The 24,798-nt window shown below is 39.0% G+C and overlaps 1 protein-coding gene across 11 annotated transcripts in view; it reads left to right on the forward strand.

Moving 5' to 3' along the window:
- Positions 1-24,798, forward strand: part of ULK4 (unc-51 like kinase 4) — a 255,213-nt gene that overhangs the window by 28,092 nt on the left and 202,323 nt on the right. The window lies entirely within an intron of this gene.

The raw sequence follows: 24,798 nt of genomic DNA on the forward strand, positions 1-24,798 counted from the left end.
AAAAAAACAAGGAAAGCTGAGGGTTGAAATATAAACAGATTTAATAGAATAAGACTAGATAATTGACACTAATAACACTAAAGAACCAATAATGATCCCAATAGCAGTATAAAATATACCAGGCTTATACTCAGCCCATTCTGTCAGCAGGAGCTGTGCACTCCCAGCCGTGGACAGCAAATGTTGGACACTACGAGTGCTGCGGCTTCGGGAGGAAGGGAAAGGCTCAGGGGTCCAGTGCTAGGGCAAGAAGTTCTCAGGATCGCAGCCATCAAGGAAGAGAAGAGAGCTTCTCAGCAAACTTTCTAATTTATGTTGAATGAGATGTTCATGGTATGAAATAATCCTGTTGGCCAGCTTGGGTCAAGCGCCCGGGCCTCACTTGTCATCCCCGCACCTGGCTAACTCAAAAACCACAAGATCTTGAAATCCACATACCATGGCTGGCTATAAAGTAAATATTTTCACAAATTCAGACACTGGAGTCTTCTAAAAGTGCAGTTTTCCCAGGCATTAGAAGAGAAATTAGTCCTGTGTCACTCCACCAGGACAGTAACCTCGACAGAATCTGCTATTTAATATCTGTTTAAAGTGTGAATGTGACATTATTTCTAGTTCATGAGGTGAAGTCAGGATTTGAATGTGATGGGTGTTTGAGTGTGAGAAGCAACTGCTAAACGCACATAGTAAATATGCCTCCATACTGTGCAGATCTGGTGTTTAGGAACATGTAGTTATTGGTTAATAGCTGACTTTTTTGGCAATGCAGCTAAAGATTTTTTTTGTTGTTCTAGGTCCCTCTGGTTTCTTCTTAAGGAATATTAAGAATGGTTATGATTATCTTGCTATATTGCTTAACATTTCAGTTCTGTAGTGAAAGCTGAACTCAAAACATTATTGTTATTACCTAGGGTTTTTTATTTCTTTCATAAAGTTACAAAGTGGGGAAAGAGTCCTTATGGTTACTGTCACTGAAGTTTAGTTAGTCTTCCAATATTGACAGTTGCATGCCAGTTGAATTCCAGGTTGCAATTTAAGTGCAGTCTTGTATGTGGTCTCAAAAGTAGTTTTGAGATGTCCATATAACTTTTGGCTTTAGGTGTTTGTTTAGGACTAATATATTCAGTGATAGTTTCCCTAGCTTCCCGGTTTCCATCATAGAAAATATATATCCTAGTCTGGTTTGTGTATGTAAAAAGCAATAGATTGAAGTAATTTTACAGTGAGCTGTACTTTTATTTTGTTCAAAACGTTTCCAGTTTTTTGTTTGTTTGTATGAACATAAAAATTATTCACAAATGGAATTTAGCATTTTTAGAAATACGCATGTACTTCAAAAAACAAATTAAGTCTGAGACCAGTGACATTTAAACGGAAGGACTAGAAAGGAAAATTAATTTTGATTACAATTTTCTGGCCCCATTTTTATGTGAATTAAAATTAATTTTTATATAAATTCATTGGGAAAATAGGGACTTATTTTTTAAATTAACGAATCTGAATTACAATACTTTACAGCAAGCACAGTGGATGCCTTTTGAAATGACATTCATTTCAAGTTTTTTCACTGAATCTTAAAAGTATTTTAGAGTGCTTACACAAAATTAGAATGAGAAAAAAATTGAATCCCAATATTTTCATGCCTTCAAATTTATTTTTGTATATGTAAACTAAAATAAGATAACTGTAGGCAGTACACAAAACTTGATAGTTCATTTATAGGAAAAGTAGCAAGGATTCATTTAGGAATTTCAGATCTACAGAGTTCCCCTCTGCTCCCCCCCCCCAAAGGAAGAAGATGAACCTGTGAGTTTGAACATTGTTGTAGACTGTCAGCTATTACATGTTGTGTGATGCTTTTAAAAAAACAAACCAAGCAACAAACCCCAAAACTTTAAACCAGCATCAGATATTGTATTAAAATATAATGCTGTAATTTATCCTCTTATATGAGCCAGCTGATGCTTCAGATGAAGTTTCTTGGTGGCTGCTGAGAGTTAGGAAATGTCAAAACCAAGCTGTAGCTAGTCAGAACAGCATAATCTAAAATGACTCTGTGTGTTCCAGGTCTTACAGACTTAAGATACATGACTGATCTATGCATTGGTAGCTGGTTCTGTATTTTGTTTCCTCTTCCTTTCCTAGTAATTTCTAATATTGTTTGCTTTTTTGACCCTTGTTAGCCAGAGGTGATCTCTCTGTAGAGCTATCTCCTATAGCCCCAAAATTTTGTTCCCAAGTGTGAAAAGTCAGTTCAGAACCCATGGAGGTGTGATTCTAAAATTATTTTTGCTCACTGTGTACCATGCTATGTATACCAAGTTTTTTTTCCAATTTTTATCACTCAGCCACAGCCCCTTTACAGTTCTTTCTTACCTTATTATGCACTCATCCAGTTATTTGTGATTTCTTTTGTACTTTTAAAGTAGCACAGAACCTAACAGAGACTTGTGCAGGACACCACTGCTGGCTCTTAGATGTTAAAATCTGGCTCTTCATTTCTACCCCCTACTGTCTTTTACCCAGTTATACACTTATTTAAGGATAGTTCCTCTATCTTTGAGGTTGAATCTGCATCATTAACCTTTCCGTTGCTGCTGTTTAAATTACTTGTTAAATAGCAGTAACATTAAGGCCTGAAGAAGCAGAAAAACTTTAGGAAAGAAAAGAAGCCTCATCCTCATTTTACAGGATAAACTTTCACATAATGCATGCCAGAAGTCTTTGATTTGTTCTTTTTTTGAGAATTAATCGTTTCCCCCCCCCCCCTTTTTTTTTAAAGTTCCTATCGAGGTAATCGGTGAACAGCAGTTTGTTTTGAATGTAACCACCAGAGGTCACTAAAATGCAAAAATAAAATGCAAGTAAACTGTTTCACAGACTAGACAAAGCTATAACTGTGGAACTGTGCACTACTTTATTCTGCTGATGTATTCTAATATGTAGGTCAAGTTAGAAAAAAATCATAATAAATGAATATTTATACCTGTGTATTCTCTTGCAGTTGATCTACTTTTTTTTTTTTTAGGAATACTGCATTGATTAGAAAAAATGAGACTGATCTTAGACTACTATGGGGAAATTGATATCTTGTATATTTTTCTTCAAATCACATTTTTATATTGAAGATGAAGACATTTTACACATTTTATGTGTAATTTCTTCTATCGGTCAGTTGCAGTAAAAGTTGTTGATAGGTCACGTTTTTTTCTGACTTAGTAATGTATTTTTTTCAATGGAATTGCCCTTTACAAATCTGAAACAACATTTCCTCTTATTTATTCCTAGTTATCTTAGTAAAACACCTAAATGTTAAAGTTTTATCTTTGTATTTAGGTTTTGAAACTGGTTCTTAAGAAACTAGATTCTACAAAAAGAAGATTCTTTCTTTCCAGGATTTTTGGAAAGAAAAGTCTGCTTATTCTTCATCTTGCAGAACGAAAAATTGTTCCCACATTAGGGAGGCTTGCTTCCATGTATGTCTAATGTGTCGTATTTATTAAAAGAAGCTACTGTTCTTTCTCTCTGTGAATACATCAGGCCTTCTGCCATTTTCTGACACAGCCACTCTTACGTGGAATTTCAGACTCAGTCTTTTATTTTAGTAAGAGATGATAGAACAGCCTCACAGAATGCCTCCATGCTGGGGATCAGTGTCCTTCTCTGTCTGGTAGGATACCAGCCTCCTCCACCTATTGAGTCGCTCTATGCCTGTCCTTTTGGAGGCAAAAATCTAGTCCTTTTCCTTTCGTCTTTTAAATTTGTAATTGGGAATATCAGTCTCACATTATGACCTAAGCTGCTGTGCCTGGTTTTTTACAGACCTGGATCCACTGCTCTACTGAGTATTTAAAGGGCTCAGAGAACCTGCTACAGCCTTCACACTGCAACTTTCTTTGCAAAGCCTTTGGCTTATGGAATTCCATGTCCAAATTAAGAAACTGAATATCCCATGGAGAAGGACAGCATATTAGAATATCTCTGTAATACTGAGCTTAGAATGTGATTCCTTTGTCAAAGCAGTAGAATATCTTATTTTCTGTTTTTATCCAAATTGAAACTCCATATAATTTGAGACTTTTTTATTTCTGGGTTTTTTTGAAGTACAATTTGGTTATTGTTTTCTACAGTTGCAAAAGAGCTGCATTGTTACAGGTGCAGTTATATGACCTGTAAATTTATATGTAGACTCTAGCTAGTCTGATTTTATCTGCTTTGCACTAGGTCTATAGTTTGTTGTCATTCAAATTCTTAGAGAATGCCACTTTTAAGTCATGTGCTTAGCTTATTTCTCTAGCTCCTGTTTTTAGGTTTATCCATGTCTGCCTATATTGTAAGGAAATTCAAATAAAAATGGCTTCATTTGGCCATTTATTTCCAACCTATTTCTTTTTAATGTTTTTATTATAAAATAATTTGTCGAGTCTGCTCACAAATTATCATAGTTTCAGTGTATCTTTATTTCCTCCAAGGGCACTTTCCTTATTTTGCCCTGATACCTTTTATGTGAAAAACAACAACAACAAACACCTCCCCCACCCCCGCCCAATTAAAAAAAAATAAATCTGTATGCAGGAGACAGAAGCTGTAGCAGAGCGTGTGCGTGAATACTTACATGTGTGCACACACACAGATGTCTACTGTTTTGTAAAATGATTATTTGAAAACCTTAAGCTTATCTTTCTGTCATAATCAGGTTTATCACTTAAAACTTTGGTAACAGCGAGAGGAGATTCCATTTAAGTTTTTTGAGTGAATTTTGTCAAACTTTCAACCTCTGTAACAAATCTCTTCAATTTATTTTTAACACTCTGGTCCCCTGCATATAACTTACATACTTGCAGGGAGTACACGGGAGGAAAACAAATGAAACATCAACATTTCTCGAGTAAATTAGCCTCTGCTGGCAGAAGCTCATGATGTGTTTGAGGAAAGTTCTTACAAGTTAATAAACACAAAATGTAAATATAATTAAATTAACAATAATGAATCTATCAAGCACGGCATATCTGGATTGTTGGAGAAAATATTCAGAACTTCTATCATAATTGTAGGAAGATTTGGTTTTTCCCACTTCAAAAAATTAATTTTATCAATCCAATTCATTGGGCTTTTTGTGTTTGCAGTCCAAACCAAGTTGGTAGTAGAAAACAAGGACATTCTCAGCTAGGGAACCGAAAACTTACATTACTGATTGCAGGTTTAAATAACTTCTTTGCAGTTTTCTCAGATTAGTTGCCTGACCAAAGCAAAAACTGTACCCTTTTAAAAGACATTTAATTGGCACTTTTTTCATAGTCCATTAAACTTACTCTGTTTTCTTTGAGAGATGAAATAGTACATTTTTCCATTAAAATGACATTAGTGGTGCTGCCAGTGCATCTCTTTGCAATAATCTTCAATTTAGTTAGTTTTTGTGATAGTAAAAATGTGGTGGGTTTTTTTTTCTACAAGTCTGTTATTTTTGGGGTAATGAAGAGCTATGCCCCTAGGATCCTTTTCTTCAGTGGATAAATATCTACATCTCAGGAAAGTAAAAAGTTATCTCAGACTTTTGTCTGTGTTTTCAATATTTCGTTCAGGATTCTAAGCATAATTTATGTTCCTCCTTAAATCGGTGTTATGAAACGCTGAGTTGATGTCCTCCTTCAGCTACTTCTATCATAAATATAATAGACTATTGTAAGCTTCAATACAATGGACTATTGTAAGCTTCAGAGAGAAGCTTGTTAAGGAAGAATTAAGGGTAACATACGTTAAGGGAAAAGACAGATCCTAAATTCACATTCATGTAAAGACTTTAGGAAATCAATGGGCATCCAGATACTGTATCAGAGTTAAGAGGGAAAACATCTTGCCGTCAAATGTTTTGATATTTAAGTTCCCCACACTACTTCTGGGACCTTTTTGATAAAGACAGAGGGAAGCGAACACATATGTTCTATATGGATAGTCAGTAGGTGTCTAGATGCGGTGCTTGCTTGAGTTTTGGGAGACTTGGTGTGATCCTCTGATCTGCCGGTCTTTCTGCATCCTATATGCATGTCTGAAAGTCACACACTATTATGTAATGGAGTGAAAAGGTATTTTAACCTATGTGCTTACAGCTTTAGAGCAAGAACATGTAATTGGGCTTCTCGTGTTGTGTCTGAGTATTCTAAACACTGAGCTTTGGGATATTTGGGGTTTGCATTTCTTTGTTTTGATGAGATTGGTTTTTTTGTGTGGCAGGAATAGGTGTCTCAAAAAAAGTCCACATTGATGAATCATTGCTATGAGCTGTGATCTTAAAATGAATAATCAATAGACAACTGATTTTGATTAGAAGGAGCTTTTCTTTTTAGATCGGGCTCATTTTAACTTGCATCTGTTCTGTCATCCAGCTCAATGTGCAAATGCTTGTGCCAACCCAAAAGAGGAGATACAGCGAGGTTCAGTCTGTTTTTATTGATGGTAGCACTAGTTATATTGACTTAAAATGACCAAAACTATGGTATCAAGCTCAGAGTGAATACCTTTGTGTAGTAAATAAGAATATGGCATGGACTACTGAAGTGTGCATCCTCATCTTTTTCTTACTCCTCTTCCATAGAAGGCATCTTATAAATATTGTCAGTGTTGTCAATGTTAAAAAATTCTACAGCCAATAAATCTTTCTGTGTGCATTCCTTTTCTCTGTCATTCGTTCACCTGTCTTGCATTCAATTCAGTTAATAGGACTAGATGGAGAAGTGAGAGCTCATTGTTCTTTAAAAAATAAATTTGTATGCCTATTAGTTTAATCAGACATATTAAAAATCAGAGTGGTCTTAGATTTACACCCTACTTTTGAAGTTTTAGTGTATTAAAAATAATTTTTTTTTAATAAAAAAGAATTGTGTTCTTATTTTTGGAAATGCTGATGTCTTGTTTCCTGCTTGGGCAATCAGGTAACATTAAAGGTACGAAAGCATCAAACTGAGTATTTTGAATGAAATACTTCTGCAGTTACTGTGTATGACTTTCCATTTCCAATTATAACTTAAAAGTATTTTCTGATTTTCCCATCTTTTCAATAGCTGTTTCATGGGGTTTCTGTTAGATATTGTGGAGTTTGTGGCTCAGTGTCTAGTTTTGTTCAAATTCACCCCCTTGCAATATTCCGTCAGCTTGCGTTTTAAAGTAGAGGAGGGACATCCCCACCATCAACTTTTACTAGAATACTATGTCCAGTCTTAGTCTACCTATCTCAAAAAAGGTACTGTAGGAGTTAAAGATGATTTTGAGGAAAAACAAAAAGAAGGATTAAGTAAAAGAACTCTGAGGGTACTGAAGAGTGTCAGATTCTTTAGTAAAAATATATCTTTGAATTATCCTCAAATGCTGAGGGATACAGGGAAATATATATTGGAATGTTTTTCCTATATTGTAGTTAAAGAATAGAGCCACTTCATGAAGTTGAAAAGTGGCAAATTAAGATCCAGTGAGAGGATGCATAATGAGATGAAGCAGCTCCTTTCCACATGAGAACATGAAAGTGGAAAAATTGGCAAATTTCAGAGGAGTTCCAAGTGTTGGTTTGGCTAATGGGAGTATCAGACTTACAACAGCAAGGACTAGCAAAACATTTGTGAAAGCCTCTAAAGTTGCATGCTTCAGGTTTAATGTCAGTACCTAATTGTTTGGAGTTAGGAGATAATTTTAACTAGGGTGTTCCAAGCTCACTTTGTGGTTTTTTTGTACCTTTTTAAACAAAGCATCTGGAGCTGACCACTCACAAAGCCAAAAAGCAGCCTTGATCCAGTTGACAGCAGTTTATCATCTTGTGTTTTTATTGACAAAGATTTGTTTTATGAGATCAGGATTTCTTTCCATATATCTTGATTTTAAACACTTAAAGTGTTTAAAAAGTAACACTTTTAAGGATAAAAATATAGTCATACAAAAAAATTAATTTACTGTCACATTTAGTTTACAATGGATACGCTCATTGACTTATGTCAAGTTCTTTCTTATGTTTATTAAATGTATTATTTATAGCTGGTGGAACTCATTTACCTTTAATATTGCTGTGTAACTTTATGTTGGATATTTCAGAAGTAAACTTATTTGTATGAAGAAAGTAGAACACTAAAATCCACTTCCATTTTGGAGTGAGACACTGGGGGGGGGGAAAAAAGTTACCTTCATTCTTCTGTGTACACATGCTGTGAAACTGATGTGTAATTCGGATGCAAGATTGCCGTATTTAAGTTGCTTATGCATGGAATAACACATCTTACATCAGAGAACACTTTAAAAGGATTCTTCATAATAGGTTATAATGATTGAAGTGTTTCATGTCTCACCAGGCAGCTTGTAGGACTATTTTCAACATATACACTTTCCTGTAATCACAGATTTTTGTTGATTCTAACCATTGGATATATTTGCCCATCTCTGCTGTAATATTTTTGCAACACAAGCTGTGAGATTTCTGTTTAAAGGATAGTGTGACTTTGTTTTCAGGATTCGTGGCCCTTCCCACTGTATTTCTTTTTAAAGTGGGAAATGTTAGCTTTAGGCTTTTCATTTTTTTAACATTGCATAGTCATTTGCTGTCATCCAGTTAGTTATTTGCATATTACCACAGCTAAAGAAACATAATTATCTCACAAAAATGATGTTAAATAATGACTTCTTTGACAATACAAGTAGTATTCGAAGCTTAAGATGTCAGTATTTTACCTGTTAGCATAAACCAATCATCCTACACCATTTAAAATGCAGCTCTTTAAATCGTATTGTATGACATTCTATAATTCCATTTTTCTTCCATTCTATCCATTATAATGTAAATGTACAGCGAGGAATATAGTTTTAAATCCTACTTAATTAAAATACTTTAAATTTGAAGTTAAAAGTAATATTTTTTTCACTATAAAATAATCACTTTCTAAATTACTATTTGTTATACTTCTTTTACTTAAATTCTGTCATAGTTAAATTTGCCGTGATTTAAGCTGGTTATTCCTCTGTCCTAGATTATTCCCAGGTTGCATTTACCGATGAGTAAAGGGAGTTTACATGCATGACAACTGTAGAATTGATAATTTCTTTTAATGATAATGGGAATTATGTCTAGTGAGGACTAAATGTGCTCAAAAAACCTGAGATATGTCATCTCTTATTTTCCATTTCAGAACTGGAAGTATGCAAAGAAATTTCTACTGTGCAAAATCTACTAAGAAACAGATCTTGACCTGATAGTTCTTACTGTTAAAAAAGAAAATCATAAGTGTTAGGCTAATAAATAATGCTTATAGTATCAACATTGAGTTATGTTTTCCTTCAGTTCAGCTGCATAGAAAACATATAATTATATATGCTTCAACTTTTCTGTCCCTAAGTCTACCAATTGCATGCTTGCCTGAGAGCAGAGGTTGTTCTTAAGCAGGAATGTAAGAGAATAAAGTAGTACTTCATGGATTAGTGTGTGCAAACCATCCTTTCCTAGGGCTGCAAAGAAGAAAACCTGGAAGCTGCTTTGATTTGGAAGGCAGCTGGAGGATTCTTGAATAGGATTTGCCTTTTTGTATTGATCCTAGGGTGATAAGCAGTTTCAGGTTAACCTACTTCCAGAGGAAAATGATCATTATGTGAAGCATACCATGTATCTGACAGCTCCCTTTATTATGTATGTACCGTGCAGTGGGAAGCTTAGTTTTCTGACTGTTGTACTATGTGGGCTTTTGCTGAACTAATTTCAGTTTGTTCCTCCTCTGGTATCGCTTTCCTGAGGCTTTAGAATATACTTGTGTCCTGTTCTGTGTACGTGTGGAATAATTTTGCCTTTATTGGTTGTATTTGGGAATTTAAACTGAAAATGTTCTGTGATATCTTCGAGTTTTTTGGCTTTATTCATACACACATAGAGCAAGATGAATTGAATACGCATTTTAATTTTTTTCTTAAATTAAAGCCAAAAAAATGAAGACAAGTAAAATCAAATCCCATATGGGAAATTTAAGGTATCTTGCTATTATTTTCACAAAAGCATAAGGGTGGCTATCCCGCAGCATTAAAAATGGAAAGATTCAGCCTATCAGCAGTACTAAATGAATGTGATGTTAACAAATAAACTGTCAGCCCCTTTACCAGTTACCTTTGGAAATACACCCTTAGCTTTCTTGGTAAAGCCCGTATTCTTCAGAGCACTGTTTCACGGAGAGGAAAAAATTCCAAATTTTCTAAAGCCCCAAGAGCAGTTACTGTCTCCAATTCCCTCTCTCTACTTAAAATTAGGCAGCTAAATCCGTATGTAGAAAATGCAGGAGGGATACTTGAACAATCCTTACTTTTACAGGTAACAAGCAGATCTGTCAGCGAACGGTGCCTGCTTTCTCATGAATTGCATTGCAGCCATCTGACTTTTAAACTTAATTATATAAAGGCCACCATTTAGTATATTCACGTCTTCCTTTGTTAGCTATCACAAAGTTTAAACAGAAAATCCTTGGTTTAGGCGGGTGTGTTCTGATACTTAATAGTCTCTGAGCTTTTTCTGTGTAGTGTGTTCAAAATATTTTCTTATGTGTATACTCTGTTTAAAAAGAAATGAGTTGGCACTACAGCCTTTCTGTCACTTTTATGCTTCTATTTTGCTTCTAGAGGTTTCAAAAAAAAACCCCATCTATTTATTTATTAATTTTTTACTCTTGCTTATTTTGGTAGAAATTGTGTAAGAGATAGCAAATGATTGCAGGGAAGGAGACAATGCTAAAATGATTGCCTCTTCTTTTTATGCTACCCCAGTTTTCATGAAAACAACACATCAGAGTACAGAAATTTGTATGGTTGTGCATCACAGGACAGAAAGAGAGATTAATTTGTCACGTGTTTTAAATTTAAATTATATGTGTTCTTTCACTAGTATTTTTTGGCATCATGGATGGGCTTTGGTCTTTCCTTGTAGCATCAATTTTCACTAGCATACTGTGGGTAAATTTTGTAGAATAGAAAATGAAGGTAAATATCAAAATGAATAGTTTGAAAATAGCATGTTTCTCTTGTTTCTTAGGTTGACAAAAGGTCTTGGACTTGCAAATTAATCAAATCATAGACTAGTAACAGGAGAAAAAAAATCCAGCCTTTTCCTCCAAACCACACACTTGGTTGATTGACACAATTAGGCCTCAACATGTTTTTGTGATAGAAATTGCACACTGGTGGTAGCTGAAAAGCCTAATTTCCTGCTGCTTTCTGAGTACAGCAATGAAACACACTCAGTGTTAGGCAAGATCAGTTGTATATTTGTTGTAGTCCTAGCTTTTCCTCTGAATACCAGCTCTTTCATCTATTATCTGGAAGAAAAATGTGATTTTAGTCTGAAACATGTTTAAAAAAGAAGTCTGCAGAAAAGAAGGAAATTTCTATCCAGATGTTTACATCTTCAATGAGCAGAATGAAGGAATTTGCAATAATCAATAAAGGGGACTAATTTCAAAGGAAATTTATGGAAAATCCTCAGAGTCGATAGATTTTTTTTTTTTTTTTTTTTTTTTTTTATTAAAACTGTGATAAATTCTATGTAGAATTAAAATATCCATGTAGGATATTTTTAGATTGATTATTGATGGACATTGGTCTTCAAGAGTGTCATCAGCATGGCTTCCAAATTAAGTGGATAACAGGATCACTGCCTGCAAGCAGAAGATGATTTAGAGTAACTTCACATAGAGTTATGAAAAGAAAAGCCAAGGATGAATGGTAGAAACCTGCATATAATGATGATAGTTAAATATAGGGAAACAAAAAGGAGAAGAAAAAAAAAAAGATCTTTCTTTTCTTTTGGATGCTCCTGCCACTGACTTCAGTTTTGAAGGCAGAAATCTTTCTAATTCATTCCTGCACTTGACAAAAACAAAAACAGGATCTCTCTGCTGTTTGAAGCAAATATTTTTACCTGGTCCTTCCTGTCATTAAAAAGCTTCACATTTAAGGGCTAGGGTGGAAATCTGCAACTGAAGTCATATAATAATACATCTGCCATAACAGACAAGAAGAAATGACAATTTTTTCTTAAAAATAAAAAAAACCAAACAAACAAACCCCAAATCTTGTAGACAGTTCTTCTAGGTGCATTTTTGATTTGTTAGTAAACGTAGCGAATTTGTAAGTTAATTCCTGTTATTTGTGACTGACTGTATGCCTTTGGGATCTTGAGTTGATTCTAAGGCAAGTTGATGGAGCCTCCATGTTATGGTTTGAGAAATCCACAACAATTTATTGTTGTTTAGACAATTTTCCTATCACCCAATGACCCCTTCCCACCCTGGAAAGGGAATTGGGGAAAAAACAAGGAAACCTGAGGGCTGAACTATAAACAGATTTAATAGAATAAGACTAGATAATTCATGTTAATAATACTAAAGAACTGATATTGATCCTGATACCAATATAAAATATACAAGGATTATACTCAGCCAATTCTATCAGCAGAAAGCTGTGCACTCCCAGCAGCGGCCAGTAAATGTCAGACACTGTGAGCGCAACGGCTTCGGGAGGAAGGGAAGGGCTCAGGGGTCTGGCACTGGTGAGAAGTTTTCAGGATAGCAGCCAGTAAGGGGAGAGAGCACTTCTCATCAGACTTCCTAATTTATATTCATGGCATGAAATAATCCTGTTGGCCAACTTGGGTCGAGTGCCTGGGTCTTGCTCCTCCTCATCCCCCAACCTGGTGAGCTTGAAACACTGAGACCTTGAAACCCGCTTGCCACAGCTGACTATAAAGTAAATATTTTCACAATTTCAGACACTAGAGTCTTCTAAAAGTGTAGTTTTCCCAGGCAGTAGAAGATAAATTAGTCCTGTGTCACTCAAACCAGGACACTCCATTTGAGTTTGTGACATTTGGTTGGCAACTCTACTTGTCTCCTAAGACCTCTTCCTACAGCAGTTATGTAAAAGTTGAAAAGATAAAGAGTTTTCGTGATGAATCAATCTTGCATTGTATTCCACCTGGAAAAATGTCATACATCCATCTTATGTTGCTCCCTAAAGGAGTTCTAGAGGAGTTATATTTCCACATAAATTGTGTGATAGATTGTATACTTGCTTATCTTTTTTTCTACATTCTGGACAGCATTAATACCATGTCCGTAGTGTGATGGTCAGACTTCCCTTCAGTCCTCCTCATTCCATGACATAGTTTATTGTACTAAGCATAACATTTGTAAAACCTGAATATTTCACTGACTCAGACCCTTTCTTGTACCTGCACCCCATAGGAGAGTTTGACAAAAGTATGTTTCCCTCTTGCCACCTGATTCTTCAGTCGAGCCACTTGTTTATTCCAGGATATTTAACCAGCTTTCACTGAGGTGCTGTAGATCACGGGTACATGTGGATTCAACTCCTGATTAAGGACAGTTATTCCTTGTAATGTTTTAACTATTCATATTCTACTGAGAAAGGACGTTGGCAACATGCTCAAGATGTTCAGAGAAGGCTGGTCATATTTTTTTTTCATGCACCATTTTAAAGATGAGTACTTGGTGTAAGTATTACTGTAGTTTCTTTTCTGGTTAGTGGCAATATAACCACAACGTACTTTCTCAGCCTAGCGAGAGCATTTTTCTCCAAGGAAAGTGAGATTGCTTTGGCATTACTTGCTCACAGTATGTGATGTGTGTCTACTCACACAAAAATGAACTGAAAAGTAATTTCTGTTCTGCTCGAGGCAGACAGTTTGCAGAATTACCAATATGTTTTAATTTCTGATAATACTTGCTGACAGTCATACTAATAGATCAAAAATGGAGTAATATTGTAAATCTGTCCATTGCCACTTTACATCTTAAGATATAAAATACCTTCCCTTCTTGAATATGCTGCAGTTTTCACTTCTGGTCTCCTAAAACTGCAGGGAAACTTCTAGATATAGCTTGAAATGGGTTGAGAATTTGCTACAGGTAATATATCAACTCTACACGCTATGGTTGTAAATGAAGGTAATGATTGTCTATCCAGATATGAATCTATCTTCTTTCTTCTCTTGCTATAACTATACTATATCCATCCAGTTTGACAGACAGTGTAAAAGGTGTAGGTAATTTATTAAATTTAAGATGCTTTTACCAGACAGCGTAGGACTTGTAGTTCATTACTGTTTACTTCCCTGAAAGGGAAAATGTATGCAGGTTGAAAAGAAAAAAAAAGTGTTATAGGTAAAAAGGAGACTTTGTCAGACTACGGAATTAAAATAAAAAATTGATTTTTCTGTTGTGCATTTTTCCAGTTAATGAACTTTTTTTACCTAAAATTTATACCACCCTTTAACATTGAATCAAAGTCTTTGGGCAGATTTTTTTCAAGTCTTATATTTTTCTTTATGAAAGGATGAAAAAATATTTTTAAATCTTGGGCAAATCACTATTGTCAAGATTAGAAGTAATCTGTGCACATGACAGAGCAGGAAACACCTTGCCTTTCTCCTTTTAGGTCATTTAAAATATGTTCTTAAAATTATGTATTTATAAATACTTTGTCGTACATAGCATTAAATCTGTTTTATAAAAATATTTGTATATATATAATTGTACTTATAATATATGATGAATCACAACTTCCTGTTTCATACCTTCTGTTGCAGAGGACAAGTGAGAGTCTTCTTAAGTTTGGTTAACGGCATAGACATTCTGCCTGTTCAGTATGTGATGTGTTCTGTGAGCTCCCGTTCCCTGCACCTATATAATATTTGATTACTTAAATGTGCTCAGTGAACAGTGGGAAGTCATAGGGTAAATGGTAGACTGTACGTTCTCTAAAGAAAAAGAGGCCATTATCTGATTATGGTAAATACGGGCTTGTGTTTGAGAGACCATAAGCATTTAAGAATAGTAAGTATGCGCTATAATGTGTGCTAATGATTTAATCTTCAGAGCCTTCTGCCATAGTACCCCCGTACGGTTCTATTGGTCTTTGGATTCTGGTAATTTAATTGTGATATTCTTGTTATGAATCTACTTACAGTTACTAAAAATAACCTTTGATGCACAAATTTGTCCTAATATATGAAGATAATAAGTAGAAAAATTCATGAACTCATTCTTTTTCTCTTTTAAGAATTTTATTGCAATTCAGTTACTGAACTTATGTCTCTGATTTCTTCAGACAAATCTCTCGTTTAATAAACTAGCTCTTTTTTAAATGAAAACTTAAATTTATTGCAGCGTTGACTAGCTTTTTGGCAGTTTTTGTTGGTGCGTAAGAAAGAAAATAACTTTCAGTTTCAATTTTGTTAATTCAGTTTTACCACTTTTTCATTCAAATATGAGAAAAGAGTAGGAATTGGAATATCAGGAAAACAACTTCCTCTTCTTATCACTTCTGAATAAAAATAATAACTAGGTTTGCTAGTCCTAAAATTTCAAAGGAGAGTGAGAAACAGTAATTTCTGTTCACCAATATCAAATTGTTCTTTGATTTAATTTTTGTTAATTTTAAATCTTAAATTCTTAATTTTAATGAGCAAACGAAAACCCATAGAAAATGGATAATCTACATGGTATATTTAATGTTAATGATAGTTTTTAAAAATTACAATTGAGTAGTAAGGCAGACAAATGGATCTTAGTACAAGTGAGTAAAGAAATAGTTTACTAAATACAAAGTTTAATTCGCTATTTTATTTAATAGCACATAGGATTCTGAGGATTTTAGGACTGCATACATAAATATATTTAGATAATAAATTGGTAAATTTTAATGACACAATAACTGTGCTTTGGGAAAATAACTATTACAGGTGCAAAACAAGATTAGTGTTGATATTAAATAAGGGTTTTCTGCTGTTTGAAATACATTATTAAAGCTGATTCTTTTGAACAGCCTGCCTCGATTCTCTACAGCAGATGTACAATTTGATTTGTATTTTCTTCCTGCCTGCAAACAAACAAGCAATCTTAACTTAGGCATCACGATGATTTAATGTCTCTAGCTAGTCTGCTGGGACTATTTTCTGCAGCTTCTGTTGTCCCACGGCTCATCAATTTTGTGTAATTTAAACACTATTTCATGGTGTGTTCACCCTCAGTCTAAAGAGGCAAAGTTGAGAGGTGTTAACAGAATTTGGATAATGTCTGTTAATGCCACAGTGCTGAGGTACTTTTAGTGGTATTGATTCCACAGTGAAAATAGTTCTCAAAATACGTATTTCATCACAAAAGCAAGAGTAATTCTATACAGCTACAGAAAGCAAATCTCGTAAAGGAGAAAATGCTATCATTATGTGTTCATCATTTAATGCAAAATTGCACTTGAACCAACTTGACTACTAATACTACTTGACTACTTACTACTACTTCTCAAGCTGATATATTAGAAGATTTAAAACTTACTGATACATTTATTTCTTCGCTTAAATATGAGAGTGAAGGCAGACTATTTGAAGTTCCTTAATAACATCTGAAGAAATGTTCTGAAAGTAGTTAAAGAAAACAGTTAATGAACATAGCATTACATGAAAAAGGGGAGAAGGTTAAAGTTTGTTTAGTAGGTCTTTTTGCTTTGATTTGAAGGCTACATTTCCAGTTTTTATGTGATTTCTCTGTGCAAAGATTGCAGTTATGTTATGAAGCTGTTAAGGTCAGAAGGTAAGGATAATCAAGGAAAGTTGAGGATAAAAACTCTTCAGTGCTCTAAGGAAGAAAAAGTGCTGTACTGCCAAGTATATCTGTAAACTATAAAAAAAGGGGGGGAGTACATTTTATAAATTTTAGGACTGGAAGTGATTGTTTCCTGGGATAATTGTTAAACTCTGTAAACTCCTGATTTATTTATTTATTTATTTATTTATTTAACTACTTGATTCACCTTTCAGTTCCCTACGTACTTTTGTGAACGTCTGTGATGGGATTTTCGGAGAATATTTTCTTGCAAAGTCTGTTAAAAAGAGACAAATTTTCACAGATTATTTTCTTTGAGCTTTTGAGGCCTTTGTGTCAATATCGTGTCTCTTTCTATATAGATGCCAATGACAGTAAAGTTGGAGACTGGAATATAGCCTTTACTTGCAAAAATATTATGACTTGCAAAAACATAAATTGCATTTAATATTAGCAAAGGATCTAGGAAACAAGAATATTTGCTAACTCAGCAACTGATCTTATGCATCTATGAATTTGTGATTGTAAAAATATTTAAACCTTGTAATGAAAGCAGTTCAGAATCCAGCAACATCTACGAGTAGTTTTCCAATGAAGACCTCTAGAAGATGATGTCTTGCAATAAATGTGAAGTGACTTATAATTTCTTATGTGTCTTATAAAATGCTGATAAGAATTGAGGCAGTTTCTTGTATCAGGATAATACCAGGATTCTGATATTCTGTACTGCAAATCACTTCTTTTCTGTGCTACCCAAAGTAAAGAGTGTGTGTCTCTGTAACTCTGAAAAACTTTTGTGTTACATCCTTCAGTTACCACACGTCTCTTCAAAGGCATGTCACAGTAAATCCCTTTTGGAGGAAGGACTGTAGATTGTTTTGCTCTCTCCGTCAGGAGTAAGCACTGAAGTGGCTTTAGCCCCCAGTTTTCTAACCAGAGAAACTGGAATTCCTTAGGAGCTTTATTGTGAATCGTTCATATGGATGACAGTATCATCTTTCTATCACTCTAGAGCAAGCTCCTAACCTTATATACTTCCCTTGGTCTCCTTCTGCATCCCTGTTGTCCTTTCATCTATATCTGTTCCCTCAACTTCAAGCTTCACGTTTCCCAAGCTTTTCCTGCTCCTACATTTGTAACACACAAGCTACACCGCCACCGCTTCCTTGGTTATGTGTGTTTATCTATTCTTTGCTCTGAGCTGCATCAATCCTTTGTCTAGCTAGTAGCTACAGCACCAGAAGAAACTTTGGAAGCAAGATCTGCTGCTGTAGCTACAATGCAGGTGTATGAATGTGGCTATATTTTGTCTTACGTCTTTATGTTGGTCCTTTCTTTTACTTCAGGAAAATGTGCGATGTGGCATTACAGTCAGCAATAGCACATGGTCCCTCTCTGTGGTCTCATATTCAACCCAGGCGACAGTCTGTCTCCATAACTCCATCCCCCTCCCATAATCTCCTGTGCCTGAAGTGTGTTGGTTAAAAACGTGAAAGAGTTAGAGAGCACATAATGGCAAACAAATCACAGATTAACCACCACAATTTAACCAGATTTTGTGAACTGCTTGACTTTTCCGGATCACCAGCTGAGGTGATTCCAGATTTTAAATGTACTGAAATATTAGTCTCTGCTGTACACTGGGCTATATGAGTGTTTCAGCTATGTTGAAAACCAGTTACCTGTGCCATCTCTCATGGTTCACCTGAAAGGTTCTGTTTTCTGTGAGTATTTTTTTCTGTTTAGGGAAAGCTGCTTAACAGAGGCAAAACGATGAAGCATGTGAATGTTAGGGTGGTGGGACTTAGTCAGATGAAGTGAATGCAATGAAGCTGATGCTCAAGAGAGTTAAACTTGTATCCTCCACAGAAGGAGAAAGGAGCCCACGCTGGTGGGCCTGTAATCAGAACTGAAGAATTCATATCTTTTTGTTGGGTTGAGACCAGTGTGCAAGAATAGCTATCAGGTTCTCTATTTAAACCCTCTGCAAAGTCTTAGAATATTTTGGGAAACTGACTGCACAAAGTAAGTGGTTTCCTAGAACAGCTGCTGTTTAGACCCCTTGTGCCTGAGTTGAAGTTCTACTTGTTTGTATTCAAATAGGACCATAAATGTTGACTTCCCTGTGATCAGTGATAGAAGTCTGTGCTCCATATGCTCTGTACACAAATAATCCTTGCTCAACTGGGAAAAACGTCCAGTTCTCATGCAGTGAGTTGCCAGTTAATTCAGAGATAAGGAGACAAAACTTTTAGAGTTCCTATATCCTGCTTTAATATTTACACAAAAGACAGCATTGTTTGTTCTTTTTGTAACTTGATGGTGAGGAGAACTTTTAGATCCGATAGAAACATAGGAACAGCAAGTAGACTTTTTTTCCTGGCAGATCTACTTCTGTTGTCCTGAGGGAAAGGGAAGAAGGGATAGCTAACAGTTTGTCACCTAGGCTATTTCCTTATTGCATTTTTCTCCACGTTGCATATTGCCGTGGTTTAGCCTCAGACGGCAACAAAGAACCACGTGTCGCTCGCTCGTGCCTTCCAAACACAGGAAGAATCGTAAGAAAAGGCAAGACTCTTGGGTTGAGACAAAGGCAGTTTAATAGAACAGCAAAGGGAACAGGCAAACAACAACAACAACAACACGGATAGGGGAATATACAAACGCGATTACGGAACCGCCGCTCCCCCAGCCGCTCGCCGCTCGCCGGCCGGACCCGGGCGCCCCAGCCCGCTTTTAAGCAGCAACTTCCTGCCCCCTCCCCCGGCAGCTCAGGGTGGGCGTGGCTCACATGGCATGGAATACCAGGAAAAGTTAACCCTATCCCCACCGGAACCAGGACATTATCCACCCCTTATTCCATACCATCTATGCCATGCCCAGCAGGTTCCAATGAATTGCCACCACTTTCCCCTGTTTTATATATATATATACACACATATAATACCCTTAGTTTATGGGTCATCCCTCCAAAGTGTCCGTTGAGTTCTTTTAATCCACGGCTTTGGGCTCCATCTGTTAGAACAGTCTCTCAGGGCAGGTGAGATGCTGGGTGGTGCTGGTCTGTTGCATGCTGTATTTTTCGGAGCTTGTGACTGGTGCACCTGGTGTGGCTCATGCACGCAGTCTGTAGGCTGAAGATGTAGATCTTGAGGAAACTGCTGGGCGCCGGCTGCTGAGATCAGTTCTTATCCCATCACCCCTGTGCCTTACTTGTAGTACAACTGATAGCAATGAGGACATACAGTGACAGTGTTACTTAGCAATTAACAGCACACAATCTGATTCATTGGCTATTCTCGCCCAAAATCAGATCTCCATGAGGTACACATCGGACTTCCCCATCCTTCCGCATCACCCACCAAGTGCACCCAGGTCCTTGGGCAAAAGCAATCCCACGGATGGGTTTGCCTTTGCCTGAGGCAGGACTAACCCAGACTGTCTTCCCTAGCATATTCTTCATGTGCACTACGGGGACTTTATCCCCTTCTACAGTACGTGGAAGTTTTGATTGGGCAGGGCCAGCCCGATTGTTAGATCCCCTGGTGTTAACTAGCCAGGTAGCTTTTGCTAAATGCGTATCCCAGTGTTTGAAAGTCCCACCACCCATTGCTCTCAGTGTAGTTTTTAACAGTCCATTGTATCGTTCTATCTTCCCAGAGGCTGGGGCGTGATAGGGGATGTGATACACCCACTCGATACCATGCTCTTTGGCCCAGGTGTCTATGAGGCTGTTTCGGAAATGAGTCCCATTGTCCGACTCAATTCTCTCTGGGGTACCATGTCGCCACAGGACTTGCTTTTCAAGGCCCAGGATAGTGTTCCGGGCAGTGGCATGGGGCACAGGGTATGTTTCCAGCCATCCAGTGGTTGCTTCCACCATTGTGAGCACATAGCGCTTGCCTTGACGGGTTTGTGGCAGCGTGATATAATCAATCTGCCAGGCCTCCCCATATTTGTATTTCAGCCATCGCCCTCCATACCAAAGAGGCTTCAAACGCTTGGCTTGTTTGATCGCAGCGCATGTCTCACATTCATGGATGACCTGTGCAATAGTGTCCATGGTCAAGTCCACCCCTCAGTCACGAGCCCATCTATATGTCGCATCTCTCCCTTGATGGCCTGAGGAGTCATGGGCCCACCGAGCTATGAATAGTTCACCCTTATGTTGCCAGTCCAGATCCACCTGAGCCACTTCAATCCTAGCGGCCCGATCCACCTGCTGGTTGTTCTGATGTTCCTCCGTGGCCCGATTCTTTGGTACGTGGGCATCTACATGGCGTACTTTCACAACCAGATTCTCTATCCGGGCAGCAATATCTTGCCATAGGTCAGCAGCCCAGATGGGTTTGCCTCTGCGCTGCCAGTTGCCCTGCTTCCACTGCTGTAACCATCCCCACAGAGCATTTGCCACCATCCATGAGTCAGTGTAGAGATAAAGTACTGGCCATTTTTCTCGCTCAGCAATGTCCAAAGCCAGCTGAATAGCCTTCACCTCTGCAAACTGGCTCGATTCACCCTGTCCCTCACTGGCTTCTGCAACCCGTCGTGTAGGACTCCACACAGCAGCCTTCTACTTTCGATGCTTTCCCACAATACGGCAGGACCCATCAGTGAACAGGGCATATTTCTTCTCATTTTCTGGCAGTTTATTATATGGTGGGGCCTCTTCTGCACGCGTCACCTCCTCCTCTGGTGACATTCCGAAATCCTTGCCTTCTGGCCAGTCCATGATCACTTCCAGAATTCCCGGGCGACTGGGGTTTCCCATTCGAGTTCGCTGCGTGATCAGTGCAATCCACTTACTCCATGTAGCATCGGTTGCATGATGTGTGGTGGGGACCCTTTCTTTGAACATCCAACCCAGCACCGGCAGTCGAGGTGCTAAGAGGAGCTGTGCTTCTGTACCAACCACTTCCGAAGCAGCTCGAACCCCTTCATATGCTGCTAATATCTCTTTTTCTGTTGGAGTGTAGCGGGCTTCGGATCCTCTGTATCCACGACTCCAAAACCCTAGGGGTCGACCTCGAGTCTCCCCTGGTGCTTTCTGCCAGAGGCTCCAGGTAGGGCCGTTCTCCCCGGCTGCAGTGTAGAGCACATTTTTAACATCTTGTCCTGCCCGGACTGGCCCCAGGGCCACTGCATGGACTATTTCCTGTTTGATTTGTTCAAAAGCTTGTCGTTGCTCAGGACCCCATTTAAAATCATTCTTCTTCCGGGTTACTTGATACAGAGGGCTTACAATTTGACTGTAATCTGGGATATGCATTCTCCAAAAACCCACAATACCTAAGAAAGCCTGTGTTTCCTTTTTACTAGTTGGTGGAGACATAGCTGCTATTTTGTTGATCACATCCATTGGAATCTGACGGCGTCCATCTTGCCATTTTATTCCTAAAAACTGGATCTCCTGCGCAGGTCCCTTGACCTTACTTCGCTTTATAGCAAAACCAGCGTTCAGAAGGATTTGGACTATTTTACTCCCTTTCTCAAAAACTTCTTCTGCTGTGTTTCCCCATACAATGATGTCATCAATGTACTGCAGATGTTCTGGAGCTTCACCCTGTTCCAGTGCAGTCTGGATCAGTCCATGGCAAATGGTGGGGCTGTGTTTCCACCCCTGGGGCAGTCGATTCCAGGTGTATTGGATGCCCCTCCAAGTGAAAGCAAACTGTGGCCTGCACTCTGCTGCCAAAGGGATTGAGAAAAATGCATTCGCTATATCAATCGTGGCATACCACTTGGCTGCCTTGGACTCCAGTTCGTACTGGAGTTCTAGCATGTCCGGCACAGCAGCACTCAGCGGTGGCGTGACTTCATTCAGACCACGATAGTCTACAGTTAGCCTCCACTCTCCATTAGATTTTCGCACCGGCCATATGGGACTGTTAAAGGGTGAGCGAGTCTTGCTGATCACTCCTTGAACCTCTAGTTGACGAATCAGCTCATGGATGGGAATCAGAGAGTCTCGGTTAGTGCGATACTGCCGCCGATGCACCGTTGTGGTAGCAATCGGCACCTGTTGTTCTTTGACCCTCAACAACCCCACAACAGAAGAATCCTCTGAGAGACCAGGCAAGGCAGACAACTGTTTAACTTCCTCTGTCTCCAAAGCAGCTATGCCAAAGGCCCAGCGGTACCCTTTTGGGTCCTTAAAATACCCTCTCCTGAGGTAATCTATACCAAGGATGCATGGAGCCTCTGGGCCAGTCACAATGGGATGCTTTTGCCACTCATTCCCAGTTAGGCTCACTTCTGCCTCCAGTACAGTCAACTCTTGGGATCCCCCTGTCACCCCAGAAATACAAATGGGTTCTGCCCCTCTATAGCTTGATGGTATTAAAGTACACTGCGCACCCGTGTCCACTAGAGCCTTATACTCCTGTGGGTCTGATGTGCCAGGCCATCGAATCCACACCGTCCAATAAACCCGGTTATCCCTTTCCTCCACCTGGCCGGAGGCAGGGCCCCCCTAATACTGGTCATAGTATCCATTACTCACTTCTTGCATAAATGACTTGGAAGTTCCTTCAAGAGGATCAGAAGCAAGATCAAGCCTTCTGCTTTGTCTGGGGAACGGCCCACTGGAAACTGGGGCGGCACTTTTCCTGGAGGGATCCCCTTTTGTGGTTGTCCTTCCTTGCAACTCCTGTACCCGTGTCCGCAGGATCGAAGTAGGTTGTCCGTCCCACTTCCTCATGTCCTCTCCGTGGTCCCGCAGGTAGAACCACAGGGTGCCTCGTGGTGTGTACCCTCTGTACTCTCTCTCTTGAGTGGGGAAATGCCTGCTTCTAATAGCTGAGATGCTGGCCCGTGCAGGTGGGGAGTAGGACATATTCTCTTCAAGCTGCTGGACCTTCCGCGACAGTTTCTCCACAGCTGAGACAAGGGGGGAAGAGAGACTTTCTTCATATCGCCGGAGCCGGCCAGCTACCTCATCCACCGTTGGTCCCTCTTCACCTTTCCATTCCATTACTGCCAGGGAGTTGGCATATGACGATGGTGCGCTCCGTACAAACTTCCGCCACATGGGCCTTGTGCATCGCACCTCATCAGGGTCTGTGGGTAAGTCTGCATTGTCCAAGTCATAATAAATCATCTCCCGCACGGCTAATTCTCTCAGGTACTGGATACCTCTTTCCATGGTAGTCCACTTGCTTGGCTGACATACAACATCCTCGCTGAAGGGGTACCTCTCCCTCACGCCTAACAGGAGTCGTTTCCAGAGGCTGAGGGCTTGGGTCTTTTTCCCGATCGCCTTGTCAATGCCGCCTTCCCTAGACAGGGATCCCAGCTGCCTGGCCTCCCTACCCTCTAATTCCAGGCTACTGGCCCCATTATCCCAGCACCGGAGCAGCCAGGTGACAATGTGCTCGCCTGAAAGTCGGCTAAAATCTTTTCGCATATCCCGCAGCTCACTCAAGGATAGGGATCGAGTAATTATCTCTGGTTCTGCCTCTTCCTCCTGCTCTCGTGATGGCCCTGGTTCATCATCATCTCTTACTAAGCGAACTGATTTCTTTGTGTACTTCTTCTTCTGTATGGGGGCAACTGATACTGGCATGGGTTGGTTCCCTGGTTCAGTGGCAGTGGCTACCACGGGGGTTGCAGTAGCCGCAGTGTCTGTCGCAAGGATTGCAGCAGCCGCAGGGGCCGCCGCAGGGGCTGCCGCAGCCGCAGGGGCCGCCGCAGGGGCCGCCGCAGCCGCAGGGGCCGCAGCAGGGGCCGCCGCAGGGGCCGCCGCAGGTCTGGTTTCCATCTCTTCCCCTTGAGGGTGCTGCATAATTCTGAGCAGTGCCTGGTAGATACTGGCCAGGGCCCAGCACAGCGCGGTGAGTTGTGCCTCTCTAGAATAGCCACAGCATCTTCCCTTCAAATATTCTACCACTTTATCAGGGTCCTGTAATTGTTCAGGGGTGAAGTCCCAGACCATTGGAGGTGAGTAGTTCTCTAGGTACCTGCCCATGCTCTCCCACATGCCATGCCACCCCTGACTATCCAGCCTCGGAGCAGATCTCCGGGTGGTAGTCTTAAATAGTCGCTTAACCCTAAACAAGACCTGGAACGTATTCAGGAGACATAGCACTACGAACACGCTAGTTTGAGTATCCCAAGGATATTCAAAATTCTCAAAAGCTGTCATACCTGACCCGAAGGAGAAAAGGGAGGCAGA

Source organism: Rissa tridactyla, chromosome 2 (genome assembly GCF_028500815.1).
Source record: "Rissa tridactyla isolate bRisTri1 chromosome 2, bRisTri1.patW.cur.20221130, whole genome shotgun sequence".
Taxonomy (NCBI): domain Eukaryota; kingdom Metazoa; phylum Chordata; class Aves; order Charadriiformes; family Laridae; genus Rissa; species Rissa tridactyla.